The following is a 17,942-nucleotide window of genomic DNA, read 5'->3' as shown; positions in this document are numbered from 1 at the left end:
CGCCCCAAAACACACACAACACACAAAAAAAACTTCCTCAAAACCCCCAAAATGGCGACGGCGACCAGCCCAGGGTCCCAGCATCCATCCTGATCGCGACCAAAAACCCGTGAGATCCCAGGAAAGGGGAAAAAAAAACCAGACACACACACAGAGAGAGAGAGAGGAACCACGGCCCCTTAAAGCGACACCCACACTTAAAGCAGCACCGCCCCTTCCCGGAAGTGATTCCGGTCCACGGACCGAAATTGTGGCACCGGCTTCTCCCCCAGAACAGCCCCGACGGGCCGAACGGCCCACCTCGCGGAACCATTGGGAGGATCTTTTCATTCCCCTCCCACCCCGCCCGGAAAAAAAAAACACAATACAGAGGGAAGCAAATAAGCCCAAGGGAGTGTAGATTTAAAGCCAGGCGGGCAGCATTGAGGAAAATATCTTTTCCAGGTCTGGGAGCGCACTGTTGGGAAATGTAGTGGAGGCCGGTTCAGTTGAGGCATTCGAGAGGGTAGATACAAACGGTATGCAGGGAAAGGGCTAGCATAGGCATGATGGGCCAAATGACCCTATGCTGCACCATGACAGTTCTGGTTCATTGTTGTGCTGCGTCAGGGGCAGAGCAAGTTCTGATTTGTCAGAACGATCCTGAATTTCTAAAGCCCTCTGCCACAGGGAACCAGCAGTTGCCTTCTCGTTGGACGAGGAATGTCTGCAAGGCTTAGGGGTTGTGGCGAGGGAAGACCACCAGTATCACAAATCCAAACTCTTGGTTCCCCCCACCTCCCCCAACCCCAAGGGCTCTGCACAGGGCACCATAATGAACGGGCAGGGTGAGGAAAGCCAAGGGCATGACACTTTAAGGCACATCGCTCGTGTGTTGAGACTCCAACGGGCTGAATGGCCTCCTCCTGCACATGAACAAACCTGGATCCTTGTGTTCAGACAAGTTCATGGAATCCCTACAGTGTGGGAGCAGGCCATTCAGCCCATCAAATCCATTCCGACTCTCCAAAGAGCATCCCACCCAGACCCAACCTATCCCTGTAACCCTGCATTTCCCATGACTAATCTGCACATCCCTGGGCACTTTGGGACAATTTAGCATGGCCAATCCACCCTAACCTGCACATCCCTGGGCACTACGGGACAATTTAGCACGGCCAATCCACCCTAACCTGCACATCTTTGGACTCTGGGAGGAAACCACAGAACCCGGAGAAAACCCATGCAGACACTGCGGGAATGTGTAAACTCCACACAGACTGTTGCATGAGGCTGGAATAGAACCTGGCTCCCTGGCGCTGTAAGACAGCAGTGCTAACCCCTGTTAAACCCTTTTAAATGAAGAATTTAAAGTTTGAAAGGAAGAATTTTGTTTTCGTAGTGAACTTGGGAAGTCCCAGAATGTTTTACACCCAGTGAATTCTTCTGTTTTGTAGTCTAGTTTCTGTCCATTTGGTGGGGGAAGGTGGTAGAGTAACAGTAATGTAATGGGACTTGTAACACGAAGCCCCAAGCTAGTGTTCTGGGGATGTGGGTTCAAATCACGTTGGGACTTCTGGTGAAATTTTAATTCTGTAAAAAAAATCTGGAACCCTAGTCAATTGTTGTAAAAATAAAACTATCACAAATGCCCTTTAGGGAAGGAAATTTGTCCTCTGGGCCTGGGCCTACATGTGACTCCAGATTCAACAGCGATGGGGTTAACTCTTAACTGCCATCTGGGCAATTATGGGTGGGTCTTGATGCAAAATCCTGCTCCTGTTTCAGAGGATACGAATATCAGAATTAGAAGCAAAATCATGCCATTCAGTCCCTCTATCCTGTCCCAGCATTCAATAAGATCATTACTTCACATTTCTGCCTACCCCTGTTAACCTTTCACCCCTCGCTTATCAAGAATCTATTCACCTCTGCCTTAAAAATATTCCAAGGAAAGGGTTCAGTAAAGATTTAAGTGCATGTTACTGGGGTTGGAGGGTTTGAGCTACAGGGAGAGGCTGAATAGGCTGGGGCTATTTTCCCTGGACCATTGGAGGCTGAGGGGTGACCTTATAGAGATTTATAATATCATGAGGGACATGGATAGGGTGAATAGCCAAGGACTTTTCCCCCAGGGTGGGGGGAGTCCAAAATTAGAAGGCATAGGTTTAAGGTGAAAGGGGAAAGATTTAAAGGGGACCTAAGGGGTAACTATTTCATGCGGAGGGTGGTGCATGTATGAACATAAGAACATAAGAATTAGGAGCAGGAGTAGGCCATCTGGCCCTTCAAGCCTGCTCCGCCATCCAATAAGATCTTGGCTGATCTTTTCTCAATTCAGTCCTAAATCTGCTCCCTCTAATCTTGAGGCTATGCCCTCTTGTCCTAGCTTCACCTGCCAGTGGAAACATCCTCTCTACTTCTATCTTATCTATTCTCTTCATAATTTTATATGTTTCTATAAGATCCCCCCTCAATCTTCTGAATTCCAATGAATACAATCCCAATCTACTCAGTCTCTCCTCATAAGCCAACCCCCTCAACTCCGGAATCAACCGAGTGAACCTCCTTTGCACCCCCTCCAGTGCCAATACATCCTTTCTCAAGTAAGGAGACCAAAACTGCACACAGTACTCCAGGTGTGGCCTCACCAGCACCTTGTACAGCTGCAACATAACCTCTCTGCTTTTAATTTCAATCCCTTTAGCAATGAAGGACAAAATTCCATTTGCCTTCCTAATTACTTGTTGTACCTGCAGACCTACCTTCTGTGATTCATGCACAAGGACACCCAGGTCCCTCTGCATAGCAGCATGTTGCAACTTTTCACCATTTAAGTAATAATCCTTTTTACTATTACTCCTACCAAAATGTATGACTTCACATTTATTTACATTGTATTCCATCTGCCAGACCTTTGCCCACTCACTCAATGTATCTATGTTCCTCTGCAAAGTTTCACAGTCCTCTGTACACTTTGCTCTGGAACAAGCTGCCAGAGGAAGTGGTGGAGCCCGGTACAATTACAACATTTAAAAGGCATCTGGATGGGGACATGAATGGGAGGGTTTGGAGGGATATGGCCCCAACTGCTGGCAAATAAGACTAGATTAATTTAGGAAATCTGGTCGGCACGCACAAGTTGGACCAAGGGGTCTGTTTCCATGCTGTACATCTCTATGACTCTGCATTCACCATCTTTTCAGGAAGCGAGTTCCAAAGATTCAGAGACATTTGGCGGAGAAAAACTTCATGTCATTTCTGCCTTAAATGTTATTTTTAAACGGAGACCGCTAGTCCAGACCTGCAGTAATGTTCCAGAATTAAGGTGATCGATCTCCAACAATCTGAATCATCATAATTTCTGCTAGTGCAGAGCTCCCTCAGCACTGACCCTCCAACAGTGCCCGCTCCCTCAGCACTGACCCTCCGATAGTGCAGCGCTCCCTCAGCGCTGACCCTCCGACAGTGCGGCGCTCCCTCAGCGCTGACCCTCCAACAGTGCGGCGCTACCACAGCACTGAAACTCCGACAGTGCCTGCTCCCTCAGCACTGACCCTCCGACAGTGCGGCGCTCCCTCAGCACTGACCCTCTGACAGTGCCCGCTCCCTCAGCGCTGACCCTCCGACAGTGCGGCCCTCCCTCAGCACTGAGCCTCTGACAGTGCAGTGCTCCCTCAGCGCTGACCATCCGACAGTGCCCGCTCCCTCAGCGCTGACCCTCTGACATTAGCACACTGTTATACTACCCTGGTCATGCTGAGACAGATTTTATTCTGCAGTGGGACTTGAACCCCTCATCCTCTCGCTCTGATGTCAAGGAGCTACCCTCTGAGCTGCTGCTGAGGTGTCAGACCTGTTTAGGAGCTGAGGGGTACGCCATGTAGGAAACAGTGTCCAGCTTTGGGGTGACCTTTGATGCCTCACCATGGTTACCTCCAGTGGAATATTGATCATAGAAGGCCATTCAGCCCCTTGGGCCTATTCCACAATAGTTAACCTTTTCCTCAAATATCCTGAAGAAGGGTTAATACCCGAAACGTTGACTGCTCCTTTCCTCCACATGCTGCCTGGCTTGCTGTGTTCTTCCAGCCTCCTGTTTGTCTATCTAAAACATCTAAATCCAACCACATTCCATTCCCACCAACTCCTTTCATTCAATAAAAAGCTCTCAATCGCAGCCTTTGAATCTTGAATTCAGCCTCTGAAATCCAAAGACTCGTGGGCAAGAGATCCTCTCTCTCTCTCTCCCCTGTGCATGAGACATTGCCTCTGGATATCAGCCCTCAATGCTCCCCAGTTCATTAGTTGTTTCCTTGTTCTGCTCCATCTGCAGAAGACCAAATAGTTCGTCTCCATCAACTCAATCGAGCCCTTTAATTATCTTGAACTCCCTCATCTCCTACACCCAAAGGAACACAAGTCCTGCTTGTGCTTCCCACCCTCAGAATTTAACCCCCCTCCGATCCCAGCCAAGCCAGGATACCCTACCTAAGGGACAGACCTCATGACTGACCCCTGAATGGGGCCTGACTCCATCATTGTGCATCGTTCCTCCCTGTCACAGTCTCCCTCAAGTTTCTCATCCCCAGAACCAATCTTGTCAATACCTGTCCTGATTATTGACAGGGGACAAAAAATACTATTTATCCGTCAATAATGGTTTGAAAAATCTTTCACAGCAAGATTCCCAATCTTCCACTCCTATCCCATCAGCAGAAATGTATCTCTCCCTCTTTGGGGAAAAATAAACAGATAAACTCCCCCATCAGGAGAGGGGGACAATCTGGATAATTGCTTTCCCATTTCCCATCTCTGAGAATGAAACTATATGCACGAGATCTCAGCGAATTACTTTCATATCCCATCCCCTGGTGATCTCTGTGGCAGACAGGCTACTAGACTAGGTGTCTCCAGCCCTGCCTTAGCTCATCTACTGCTGGAGCCCTCGCTGTCTTTCTGTCATCTCTAACTTTGGGTGTTTTGCCTTCATCCTGTATGGCCTTCCATTTTTTGCCTTCTCTACAGCTGGGTTCATTGGGATGAGTGGAGTAGAGATCAATCCCCAGTATTCCCAGGGTCATCAGTTTAAATTAGCAATGAACAAAATTCCCCAAATTGTCTCAGAAATAGTAGGAACTGCCGACGCTGGAGTTTGAGATAACAAGGTGTAGAGCTGGATGAAGACAGCAGGCCAGGCAGCATCAAGAGGAGCAGGAAAGCTGACGTTTTGGGTCAGGGAGGATATTATTAAGCTGGAGAGGGTTCAGAAGAGATTTGCCAGGATGTTGCCGGGTATGGAAGGTTTGAGTTATAAGGAAAGGCTGAATAGGCAGGGACTTTTTTCACTGGAGTGTAGGAGTTGAGAGGCGATCTTATAGAAGTTTATAAAATCATGACGGGTATAGATAGAGCTAATGGCAGGTGTCTTTTCCTTAGGATGGAGGATTTAAAATGGACGGAGAGATATTTACAAAAAGACATGAGGGGCAATTTTTTTTACAGAGACTCGTTCGCATGTTCAATGAACTTCCAGAGGAAGTGGTGGATGTGGGTATGATTACAACATTTAAAGACATTTGGATAAGTACATTGGTAGGAAAGGTTTGGAGGGATATGGACCAGGAGCAGACAGGTGAGACTAGTTTAGTTAGGGATTATAGTCAGCATGGACTGGTTGGACTGAAGGGTCTGTTTCTGTGCTGTATGACTCTGTGGCTCTACACGTAAATAATTATGAACCATCAAAATATATCTCTAGTATAATTAAAATTCTAATGCCCTTATAAACTCCCCTTGTATGCACATGCACAGAAAAAATGGATAGAGAGAAAACCGGGATAGCAGTTTAGTGGCTGCTGCTCACAGGATCTAATAAGATGATTCTTGTGCAGAGTAGAATGTGGCTTCTCAGTCTTCCTTCTCTGGATGCTTTCACCGGTTTGTAGCAGGTGCAGGGTGGCTGCTTCACACTTACAAAAGATCTCTGAGTTATTACTTAAAAGTCACAGCTTACAGCAACTGTGGAAGGAAGAATCAACTGGTTTTCTTCAGGGTTAACGTGGGTTTTACTGTGGAGAACAGAGAGCTGCAGAGCTGGTGGGAGATCTGAAGGCTCCTTACTATCCTGTTCACAGCCCTAAGCAGTTCAGCTACCTGAGATCCAATCATACAGCTGTTATCAAGAGTAGAGCGTTTGTCATTGATAAGTGGTCACTAGTCCAGAAACAAATGATAGTCAGTGGCTGAATCATCCATTTACAACAACCTGAGGGTTACCATTGTCTAGAAACTGAACTGGACTCATCATATAAATACTGTGGCTACAAGAGCAGGCTGGGAATCCTGTGGCGAGTAACTCACCTCCTGACTCCCCGCAAAGCCTATCCCACCATTGACAAGGCACAAGGCAGGAGTGTGATAGAACACTCCCCACTTTCCCTGGATGGGGGCAGCTCCAACAACACTCGAGAAGTTCAAAGCTATCCAGGGACAAAGCAACCGACTTAATAGGCTCCACTTCCACAAGCATCCACTCCTTCCACCACTGACGCTCAGTAGCAGCGGTGTGTACCATCTACAAGATGCACTGCAGCAACTCACCAAGGCTCCTTAGACAGCATCTTCCAAACTTTAGACCACTTCTGACACAGACAGGGGGCAGCAGATACATGGGAACACCATCTCCTCCAGGTTCCCCTCCGAGCCACTCACCATCCTGACTTGGAAATATATCGCCGTTCCTTCAGCGTCGCTGGGTCAAAATCCTGGAATTCCCTCCCTGAGGGCATTGTGGGTCAACCTACAGCACACGGACTTCAAAAGGGAAATTCACTACCCCTTGACCCAACCAGCAAAACCCACATCCTATGAATGAATTAAAGAAACAATTTAATTGTACAAAACGTCACACCAGTGGGCCAGTGAAATAAAACTAGCTCTGCCTCCACTTCTCCATTGTCTGCCGCCTTTTAAAAAGAAAATCCCTAAACTTTCATTAATTGACAACTGTGGTATCATTGCACCATTTAGTGATGCTTTAGAACTCTTGCAAACTGGAACAGCTTCCAGTAAGGTTCACAGTCGCTACCTAGAACTTAACCAACTGCTGGGACAGACACAGATCAATGCAGAGAACTGTGAGGTGATGCCCTTTGGTCGGAAGAACATTGAAAGACAATATAAAACAGGGAGCACAATTCTAAAGGGTTTCAGGAGCAGGGGGAGCTGGGTGTATACGTGCACAGATCATTGAAGGTGGCAGGACGGAGGTGGGGAGACAGCAGTGAATAAAGCGGACAGTGCCCTCGGCTTTATTAACAGGGGCACAGAGTACAAGAGCAGGGAGGTGATGTGGAACTGGTACAAGACACTTGTTAGACCCTCAGCTGGAGGACTGTGCCCAGCTGTGGGTGGCACATTATCAGAAAGATGTGAACACATTGCAGAGCATAGAGTGCGGGGCTGGGTTACAAGGAAGGGGCATCCAGGGATGAGAAACTTCAGGGATGAGCACAGATTGGACACGTTGGAGCTGTTCTCTTTGGAGAGAAAGAGGCTGGGATGGAGATCTGATAGAGATTTTCAGAGTGACGAGAGGGGGCTGGACAATGTTGGTAGGGAGAGGCTGTTCCCGCTTGTAAAAGGAACAAGAACGAGAGGGGTGTAGATTTGAAGGGACGTGCTAATGAAGCGAGCGAGATGTGAGCAAAAGCTTCCTCACCCAGAGGGTAGTGAGGGTCTGGAAATGTGGGGGAGGCAGGTTCAACTGAGGGGGCATCGGATGGTTATTTGGGTAGAAATGGCATGCAGGGAAAAGGCAGGAGATTGGCACGAGGGGATAGAACCTGGCAGAGGGACAGTAGGCTGAATGGCCTCCTTCTGCATCGGAACAGTTCTGGGATTCTGCCAGAGTCCCAGATTCACATGATCTGAAGCAGCCCATTTCAGATACATCAGTGGTGCTGTTGTGAATTGAAACAAGGTCTGTTTTAGGAGATGGATAACAGCACTATTTTCTTTCTTTCTTTTTCTTTCTGTTTCTTTCTTTCTCTATTTTTCTGTCTCTTTCCTTTTTTGTGTCCATTTCTGTCTGCTACTTTCTTTCCCCCTTCTGCCTTTCTCCCTCTCTTCTCTCTCCCCACAGTAAAAGCAGGATTTCAGTAACTCCCCCTCCCTCACCTCTGAACGTGTTGAACAGCGAATCTCAGGTTGCCGTTCAGCCCATTATGTGAATGACAGCTGTTTGAGTGTTTTAAATGATTACCTTGTACCCGTAGCCCTCTTTTCACAGAAGGTTTGAATGCAGCAGTAAGGATGTCTTGCTGCAGTTATAGAGGGCCTTGGTGAGGCCACATCTTGGGTATTGTAATGGACCAGACCAGACATCCTCAAAATATTTTAAGAAGGAAGGTAGCTCAGACACTAACTTGTTCTTATTTTAAAGACCAGTGTGAAGTGCTGTGTTCCAGATACAAACTACTCAAAGTTAAGCAAAACACAATTTACTTAAACACTGCAGTTAAAATACAACCAAAGAAAGAGGAATTTAGAATAACAGCTCTATTGGAAAACTTACCGTAATAATAGATACAGTATCTAATACTAATTAACTGTTCCAATGTAGTCACATCTCATAAACACACTCCTTGACAAAAATACAGGAAAATTCAGACACAGATTCTCACATGCAGTTCTGCAATCCAGGAGGGAAAAAAACACATAAAGAAAATTCAGAGAGAGTAGAGCCAGGAAACATTCACTGAAGCTTCCAACTCTGTTTGACCCCAATAACTTCTGATGCTACTGAAAAGCCCAAAACTCAGAAATCTAGATCTGTGGGAGCTAGCCACACCCATTCAGATGTTAAAAAATAAATCGAGGGTCACTGGACCCGAAACATTCACTCTGGTTTTTTCTTCACAAATGCTGCCAGACCTGCTGAGCTTTTCCAGCAAACTTCTGTTTTTGTTTGTGAAAAAATAACAAAACCTCCCAAACTGCTTATATGACCCCAGACAGCCCATCACCTCTGCCTTACAACCTCTCTTAATAAAAAGGACAGGATAATCTTTAAATCCACAGCATTGTCACAGTATTGTGTGCAGTTTTGGTCTGAGGAAGGACATTCTCAATGGAGTCCAGCGAAGGTTCACCAGATTGATTCCTGGGATGGCAGGACTGACATTTGAGGAAATACTGGATTGACTGGGCTTGTACTTGCTGGAATTTAGAAGAATTTTTTTTCTATTCATTTTTTGTGGGAAGTGGGCATCGCTGGCTGGCCAGCATTTCTTGCCTGTCTCTAGTTGCCTTGAGAAGGTAGTGGTGAGCTGCCTTCTTGAACCGCTGCATTCCTCCTGCTGTGGGTTGACCCACAATGTTATTAGGGAGGGAATTCCAGGATTTTGACCTAGCGACAGTGAAGGAACGGCGATATATTTCCAAGTCAGGATGGTGAGTGACTTGGAGGGGAACTTGGAGGTGGTGGTGTTCCCATATGTCTGCTGCCCTTGTCCTTCTAGATGGAAGTGATCATAGGTTTGGAAGGTGCTGTCTGAGGATCTTTGGTGAATTTCTACAGGGCATTTTGTAGATGGTACACACCGCTGCTACTGAGCGTCGGTGGTGGAGGGAGTGAAGGATTGTGGATATAGTGCCAATCAAGCACTATATTGTTTTGTCCTGCTTTGTCCTGGATGGTGTCAAGCTTCTTGAGTGTTGTTGGAGCTGTACTCATCCAGGCAAGAGGGGAGTATTCCATCACACTCCTGACTTGTGCCTTGTAGATAGTGGACAGGCTTTGAGGAGACAGGAAATGATTTACTCGCCGCAGGATTCCCAGGTTCTGGCCTGCTCTTGTAGCCACTCTGTTATTGTAGAACATAGAACATAGAACATTACAGTGCAGTACAGGCCCTTCGGCCCTCGATGTTGCGCCGACCTGTGAAACCAATCTGAAGCCCATCTAACCTAAACTATTCCATTATCATCCATATGTTTATCCAATGACCATTTAAATGCCCTTAAAGTTGGCGAGTCTACTACTTTTGCAGGCAGGGCATTCCACGCCCTTACTACTCTCTGAGTAAAGAGCCTACCTCTGACATCTGTCCTATATCTATCACCTCTCAATTTAAAGCTATGTCCCCTCGTGCTAGCCATCACCATCTGAGGAAAAAGGCTCCCACTGTCCACCCTATCTAATCCTCTGATCATCTTGTTTGTCTCTATCAAGTCACCTCTTAACCTTCTTCTCTCTAACGAAAACAGCCTCAAGCCCCTCAGCCTTTCCTCATAAGACCTTCCCTCCATACCAGGCAACATCCTGGTAAATCTCCTCTGCACCCTTTCCAATGCTTCCACATCCTTCCTATGATGCGGTGACCAGAACTGTACGCAATACTCCAAGTGCGGCCGCACCAGAGTTTTGTACAGTTGCAACATGACCTCATGGCTCCGAAACTCAATCCCTCTACCAATAAAACCTAACATGCTGTACGCCTTCTTAACAACGCTATCAACCTGGGTGGCAACTTTCAGTGATCTATGCACATGGACACCGAGATCTTTCTGCTCCTCCACACTACCAAGAATCTTACCATTAGCCCAGTACTCTGTATTCCTGTTACTCCTTCCAAAGTGAATCACCTCACACTTTTCCGCATTAAACTCCATTTGCCACCTCTCAGCCCAGCTCTGCAGCTTATCTATGTCCCTCTGTAACCTGCAACATCCTTCCGCACTATCCACAACTCCACCGACTTTGGTGTCATCTGCAAATTTACTAACCCATCCTTCTACGCCCTCATCCAGGTCATTTATAAAAATGACAAACAGCAGTGGCCCCAAAACAGATCCTTGAGGTACACCACTAGTAACTGAACTCCAGGATGAACATTTCCCATCAACCACCACCCTCTGTCTTCTTACAGCTAGCCAATTTCCGATCCAAACCGCTAAATCACCCTCAATCCCATGCCTCCGTATTTTCTGCAATAGCCTACCATGGGGAACCTTATCAAACGCTTTACTGAAATCCATATACACCACATCAACCGCTTTACCCTCATCCACCTGTTTGGTCACCTTCTCAAAGAACTCAATAAGGTTTGTGAGGCACAACCTACCCTTCACAAAACCGTGTTGACTATCCCTAATCAAATTATTCCTTTCTAGATGATTATAAATCCTATCTCTTATAATCCTTTCCAACACTTTACCCACAACCGAAGTAAGGCTCACTGGTCTATAATTACCAGGGTTGTCTCTACTCCCCTTCTTGAACAAGGGGACAACATTTGCTAGTCTCCAGTCTTCTGGCACTATTCCTGAAGACAATGACGACATGCTTTAGATTGATAGGCCAAATGGTCTCTTTCCAGTTGTAGGGATTCTACGATTCTAACACATTTTTAAAACAAAACTATCAGTGTTATCAGCTGTTTTACTGGAGTTTGCTGTACACAAATTGTTTGCAGCGTTTCCTATGTTACAACAGTGACTGCATTTCACAGGAACCTATTTGGATGTGCAGCACTTTAGGACACCTTGAAGTCCTGGATGAAGCTATAGAACTTGAAGTGTTTGTTTTGGTTTAATTATTGGTTGCTAATTTGTCAATAATTAAAAAAACCTACTCGTTTCCTGCTGCGTGTCTCAATCTCATTAGCTGTGTGACCGGCACAAAGTCGGAGATCAGATTTTACAAACATCTGCTAATCCAGGGACACCTTTTCGAGCAACCGCCATGAGCGTCTGGACAAAGCTCAAATCTGCCCATTAAGAGCACTTGCTCCCTGAGGAGGTATACTACAGCAGGTACCACCTAAGATTTCTGCTCCTCTTCACTGGCTACTCTTAAGGGTTTAACCAGGACTGTCACTTCAGCACAGAAGAAGTGTCTTTACACTTCATGAGAAAAGCCTGATTGCAGTACAAGATGTTTTGCTTTGTGCAACATGGCATTGAGTATTTGGAATTAAGAATGAATGCAAATCTGAGATCAAAAAATGAAACATTCACTGCATTTAGTAATCACCGAGGATGGAAGGATTATATGGGAAATCTGTAAACTTGGATACGCTTTGTTTTAATTTGACTGTTAAGTTCACTGCCATAAATCAGCTCAACCTTTCCTTTTAAATAAGCAGGAGTGATGGGCAATCGCAAGATGGACGGTGTCATTCTGAAGGGAAGGATTGTCGGATTCCATGAGGCAGAGGTAATTTTAAAAAATGGCTGGAATGAAATACGAGATGTTGAGATCCTTCCCCCCCCCCCCCGAGGCACTTGGGATGGCAGCCTGCTGTCTGGTACCTGGTCCAGCATACAACTTGTCCCTCACCTGGGCAGGTAGGTAACCAGACTGCAGAGGGAGTCCCCTCCTATCAGGGGGTCCCTTTAGAATCGCTTGGCATCCTCCAAAGGCAAACGGTTGCTTTATCAAAAAAAGGCAAATGTCCTATATTTTGCGCCTCACCATGTTATGAATGCATCGTAGACTGGAACAAAGAGCCTGATGCTGGCCTAAGGGAAGAAGGTTACATTTCCCAGCAGGGAATGATGGTGTGTTGATGGGAAGAGGGGACACAGGCTCCTGCTGGAAGGGAACCTCGCTCTTTGGGTTTTTGAATTGTCAGACCTTCCAGGTAACATGTTACACCTTCTGAGTAGAGGATTTGGTGAGAGAGAGGTGGGGGGAAGAGAGAGTGATGAAAGGTTTGTGTGTGCGCGTGTGTGGTTAGGGGAGGGGGAAGACAGCAGGGTACAGGAAATAGTCAAAGTTTATCTGAGTGTCTGCCCACCCTTGTACCTTCTACGGAGTAAGACTTTGTCTTATGTGTTTTGTTTTTAAATGAAAGCCTCACATCCTGAGATTCTCCATCACAGACGAGGACTGAAGGCAGCCCAGTCATACAGGACCAAACCTGAACGCTGGCGAATACAAAAATAAAGCTTAATTTTCATGACCAGATTATATGCTAATCAGCGCCAATCTTTAAGGCTCTGAGCTGTAGAGGGACAGGAACGGGGTATAATTGCCACATCACTGAATCAAAAAAATAAATGTATCACTAGAATGAGCACATGAAATGGATCAGTGTGTCAAGAGAATCTTTTTGCGTATGTTTGTTGCCCTACAGAATAAGGGGGCACTTGTTCACAACAGATGTGAAGGATTTTTTTCTCTAGGAATAGTGAGTATTTGGGAATCTCTACCCTGGAGAATTGTGGAGGCTAGATCACTCAAAAATTCAAAGATGAAGTAGAAGATATTGGGGAGTTGAGGGCCTTGAGGAGTTAAGGCCTGGGGAAGATCAGCCATGATCTTGCTGAATCGTGAGGCTTTCTTGAGGAGCTGAACAGCCTACTCCCACACCTCTTAAGTTCTTATGCGTATCTCAATATTCCTACATTTCCTCACATCTGTGGGTAAGGGTACTGGTGGGGAAAGGAGTGGCTTCTCACCTCCCCAAAACCCTGGAGATCAATTTGCTGCAGTTTTCTCCCCTCACAAGACAGGGGATGTTCTTGCCAAAGCACAACACCCTCCTGGCAGAGTTGGATTTATCCTTCTGAGGAGGGGGGAAGGGGTAATGGGGACCCCTATTCATATAAAATCAGTGAAATTGTCTACATGTGCTCCAACCTGTAGTTACTCTTCTAAAATAGTTTTTAAAAATGCAGGAAATGAGTTGAAGTGTGCCCTTCCACAGGCACAATGGGCTTAAATGACTCCTCTGTTTAAAAACATCTCTGCAGAAAATACTGTAAAACCCCCTCCTCGACCACTGTCCCCAGCACAGATACAGCATGGGAACTGATACAGAGTAAAGTTGCTTCTGCATTGTCCTAGTGAAACACACTCAGCAGGGACAGCATACAATTAGATACGCAGTAAGCTCCCTCTGCTCTTTACACTGTCCCTATCAAACGGTCTCAGGACAGGGACAGAGACAGAGACAGAGTAAAGGCTCCTTTCACACAGATGCTGCAAGAAAAATGGAGTAAAAGCCAGATGTTACATACAGGCTTTTTTAATTAGCAGGGACTGAGGAAACAGCTATGTTGCAAGGCCTAAAATTGAAGTTGAACTAAAGCTTGTTCCCATTTGTGCCCAGCTGAGAGAATTTACAGGACTTGGAGCTGTAGAATTCTGAACTCATGCACAGATTAACTAGGCCTTGCTTTTGTGCTGTCAACATTTCCTATTCCTTTCTCCCTTGGGTTTATCTAGCTTCCCACTTAAATGCATCTCTGCCTTTCACCTCATCCACTCCCTGTCCCCAATGGAGCAAGTACTGTACTCTCCCCACACTCCCACAGATTCTTAGTGTGGAAACAGGTCATTTGGCCCAACAAGTCAACACAGACTCTCTGAAGAGCGAACCACCCCCTACCCTATCCTTGTAACCCTGCATTTCCCATGGCTAATCCACTGTAACCTACACATCCCTGGACACTATGGACAATCTACCCTAACCTGCACATCTTTGGACTGTGGAAGGAAACCAATAAAGACAGGGGGAGAATGTACAGACTCTACACAGAGTTGCCCGAGGCTGGAATTGAACCCGGGTCCCGGGCGCTGTGAGGTAGCAGCACTAACCGCTGTGCTGCCCCAAATTGTCACTAATTTCTGAAGAGGAGGTGCATTGTTGGAATTTTTTTAACATAGAGAATCCCTACAGTGTGGAAACAGGCCATTCAGCCCAACAAGTCCACACTGAAGAACATCTCACCCAGACCCCTACCCTATCCCTGTAATTCTGAATGCACCTAACCTACACAACCCTGAGCACTGTGGGTAACTTAGCATGGCCAATCCACCTACCTTGCACATCTTTGGATTTTCAGAGGAAACCAGAGCACTCAGCAGAAAGCCATGCAGACACGGGGACAACAGACAAGCTTCACACAAGACAGTTGCCCGAGGCTGGAATCAAACACAAGCCCATGTCGCTGTGAGACAGCAGTGCTAACCACTGAGCCATCATGCCATCCCTAAGACATTGATTTTTTAATTCCCAGGTGGATTTATTAGTGAGTTGACTTGTGTTTATAACCTCAGGACATTTCAGTCTGGCTGGTTGGTTCCAAGTTCAACACATTCCACACTTGCTTTTCAAATATCTACCTGGTTGCTTCTTGGCTAATAGCACACTATTCCAGATACAATTCCAACCAACTGAATCATAGGTCCAGCGTACTACTGAGGAAGCACAAGTGCGTAATTTCACTGAGGCAGTAAAAACAAGTACTTCTCAGCAGCTTGTGAAGGATCCCAGTCTATTTTTTGAGGGGAGGTTGGAAAGGGAGGCAACAACAGGGTGGGGAAGAGGGGTGTATCCTCATTTTCCTGTCTCCTTTGGCCCAATAATTATCCCTCAATCTACATCAAGGCAGATTGTTTGGCCATTATCACAATGCTTATGGGAGTTTGCTGCGCAAAGAATCAGCAACTGTTATTTCTGACATTACAACAGCCATGCTTCAGAAAACTTCATTGGCTTGGGGTGGTGGGGGGTGGGGGGGGAAGAGAAATGTTGTAAGATGGTGAGAGGTGCTGGAGAAATGCACATTATCCTTATGGCCTGCCACATTTTTACCCAAGTTTCTGCTGTCCCATCAAGCAGCAGATTACGACTGTATCAGAGACAGTTTTGTCTTCTTTCTCTTCCCCCCCCCCCCACCCCTGGTCCTTTTTGTTGAACAGCTTCAATATGTGTCTGTGTCTATCTGGTTATGAACCCTCCAGCCTGCAGGAACAGTTTCTCCTTATTTACTATCTCTAAACTCCTCTATCAACCTCTTCATCTCCCTGCTCCAAAATAAACCACCCCACTTTGTTCCAGTCACTCAAGTCCCTCATCTTTGCTGCTGTTCCAGTAATTCTCCTCTGCAACCTCAGAGTCCTACTCCTGCCACTTTTTAAAAGAGGTTTCAGTGAAGGGATTGAAATGTCTTGTTCATAAAACCCTTACGCCACTGCACATGACTGATAGCCTACTGATTAGAAAATTAGAATCTATTCAAACCAAGCTTGTTCTCCCATTCAGTCAGACCATGGCCTACACAGCCCTGTCCAACAAAAAAAAACAATTAAAACAAAGTTTGACAGATTTAATTTATTTGGAAAAAAAAACAGAGTTCCACATTTGCATTTGTGTGAAAGTGCTTTCTAAAAATCACCCCTCACCAGTCTAACTTATTTCCCTCATCTGAAGGATCCCATCCACCCCATCAAATCCTTTAATCATCTTAAACTCATCAATTCAATCAGATTTTAATCTTCTGTACTCTGGGAATACAAGCCTAGTCTGCACAACCTGTGCTCATATTAACCTCGTGAATTGTTCTGGTGCATCTCCCTCCAAGGCCAATATATCCCTCTCAAGGTGTGATGCCCATGATTGAATGCAGTCAAGTCTAGCTGGGGTTCACTAGAACTTTGTACAGTTCTAGCTTAACTATCAGCACATTCGCAATAACTGCATCCTTCTGCCTGGGAGTAGACAAAGGCCAAACCAAACCACTCAAATTCTTCAATACTTAAATGAAGAAACACACCGACTCTGACCTATCTGCTGAAACCGTTATCTGTGTCTTTATCTTTTGTTATTTCTCCTCCAGAGCTCTTCAGTCTGTCTGTCTGGTTGCCTTTGTACTAACTTGCATCAGGCTATGTCTGTGTGGCAGCCTCTGTGCTGAGTGACCTAGCCTGGCTTCCATTCCTGAAAGGCCTCTTTGAACACTCAGCCTCTTTTTCCAAATCCTTCCCATGCCTCCTCCAGTTCTGGCGTCTTGCTATTCCTGGACTCTTGCGTACCACAATGGGCATCCAAACTGCCTAGTCCCCAAGCTCTGCAATTCTTTCCCTAAACTCCTCTGCCTTATTCTATGCTTAAACAATTTAACCAGGCCTCAGGTGAGGCAGTTTATCATATAACCAGAATGCCAACAGAAACTTAACTCCAAAGAGACTTGATCAAAATTAAAGAAACATTTGGGGTCATGTGACACTCCAGCCCTTGTACCCATCTGATGTGAAACATCTGTAGTGTTGGTGAACTCTACATGTTTCATCTCCTTCGAAAACTGCTGTCTCCTCTAAGATTCAACTTAAAGCATGCCTATGTTATGTCCTTTGTGATTCCATGTCAATTTTAGTAACAACACTGGTTACACACCTTGGGATGTGTGACTACATCAAAAGAGGCAACACAAGATACAGGAGTGCACATAGGCCACTCTGGCCTTCAAGTGCTGCACCATTTCCTGAAGAGAATTTTCTTCAGTGTTCTTTGTTATCCTCAATTTCCTTAATAACCATTGATTTCAGCTTTCAACATACTCCAATGACTGAGCAACCACAAGACTCTAGTGTGGAAGATTCCAAAGATTCAGAACCCCTGAGTGATGAGATTTTCTCTCTCTTCACCTCAATTCCAAGTGGCCAAACTGCAGCCTATTTTTGACATTTTCAGAGAGAGGGAAAAGCAGCTTAAGAATTCTGTTTGTGAGATCAAACTATAGGAGTCATAAGTAAAGTCAATACAGTTGTTCCTCATACAACAATCCTGTAAACTATACTGCTCTTCTAAAATGCTAATATGTTCATCCTTGGGTAAGGGGAACAAAACTAGACATACTCCAGGTCTGGTCTCACTAAGGTTCTGTAGAAATGCATTAAGTCTTTTCTCATCTCACTTTTGCAGTCTGGTTTTAAAAGACTAACATGCCCTTGCTTTCTGGGTGCACATTTTAGTTGAGATTTGTGTACAAGGACAACGCCTGAATACCGTCATCTCCCAGTTGTCACATTGTATTAAGAAAAACAAAGCCTGCTTTTCTACATTCCTCCACAGTAGAAAACTGCATGTTTCCGTATGATATCCCACCTGCTGTAGTCTTTTCACCTACTGAATGTAATTCCTACTGCATCCCCCTCACAGTTTACC

The 17,942-nt window shown here is 45.7% G+C and overlaps 1 protein-coding gene and 1 long non-coding RNA gene across 6 annotated transcripts in view; both read left to right on the top strand.

Annotated features, from left to right (window-relative positions):
* Window positions 1-17,942, top strand: part of adar (adenosine deaminase RNA specific) — a 144,927-nt gene that overhangs the window by 58,573 nt on the left and 68,412 nt on the right. The gene's annotated exons all lie outside the window — the stretch shown is intronic.
* LOC125487889 lies at window positions 12,126-13,078 on the top strand. Its single transcript, XR_007266143.1, has 2 exons — window positions 12,126-12,202; window positions 12,843-13,078. It is a non-coding gene; the product is annotated as an uncharacterized LOC125487889 (long non-coding RNA).

This window comes from Rhincodon typus, chromosome 46 (assembly GCF_021869965.1).
Source record: "Rhincodon typus isolate 14 chromosome 46, sRhiTyp1.1, whole genome shotgun sequence".
Taxonomy (NCBI): Eukaryota; Metazoa; Chordata; class Chondrichthyes; order Orectolobiformes; family Rhincodontidae; genus Rhincodon; species Rhincodon typus.
This window is presented reverse-complemented; position numbering and strand designations above follow the sequence as displayed.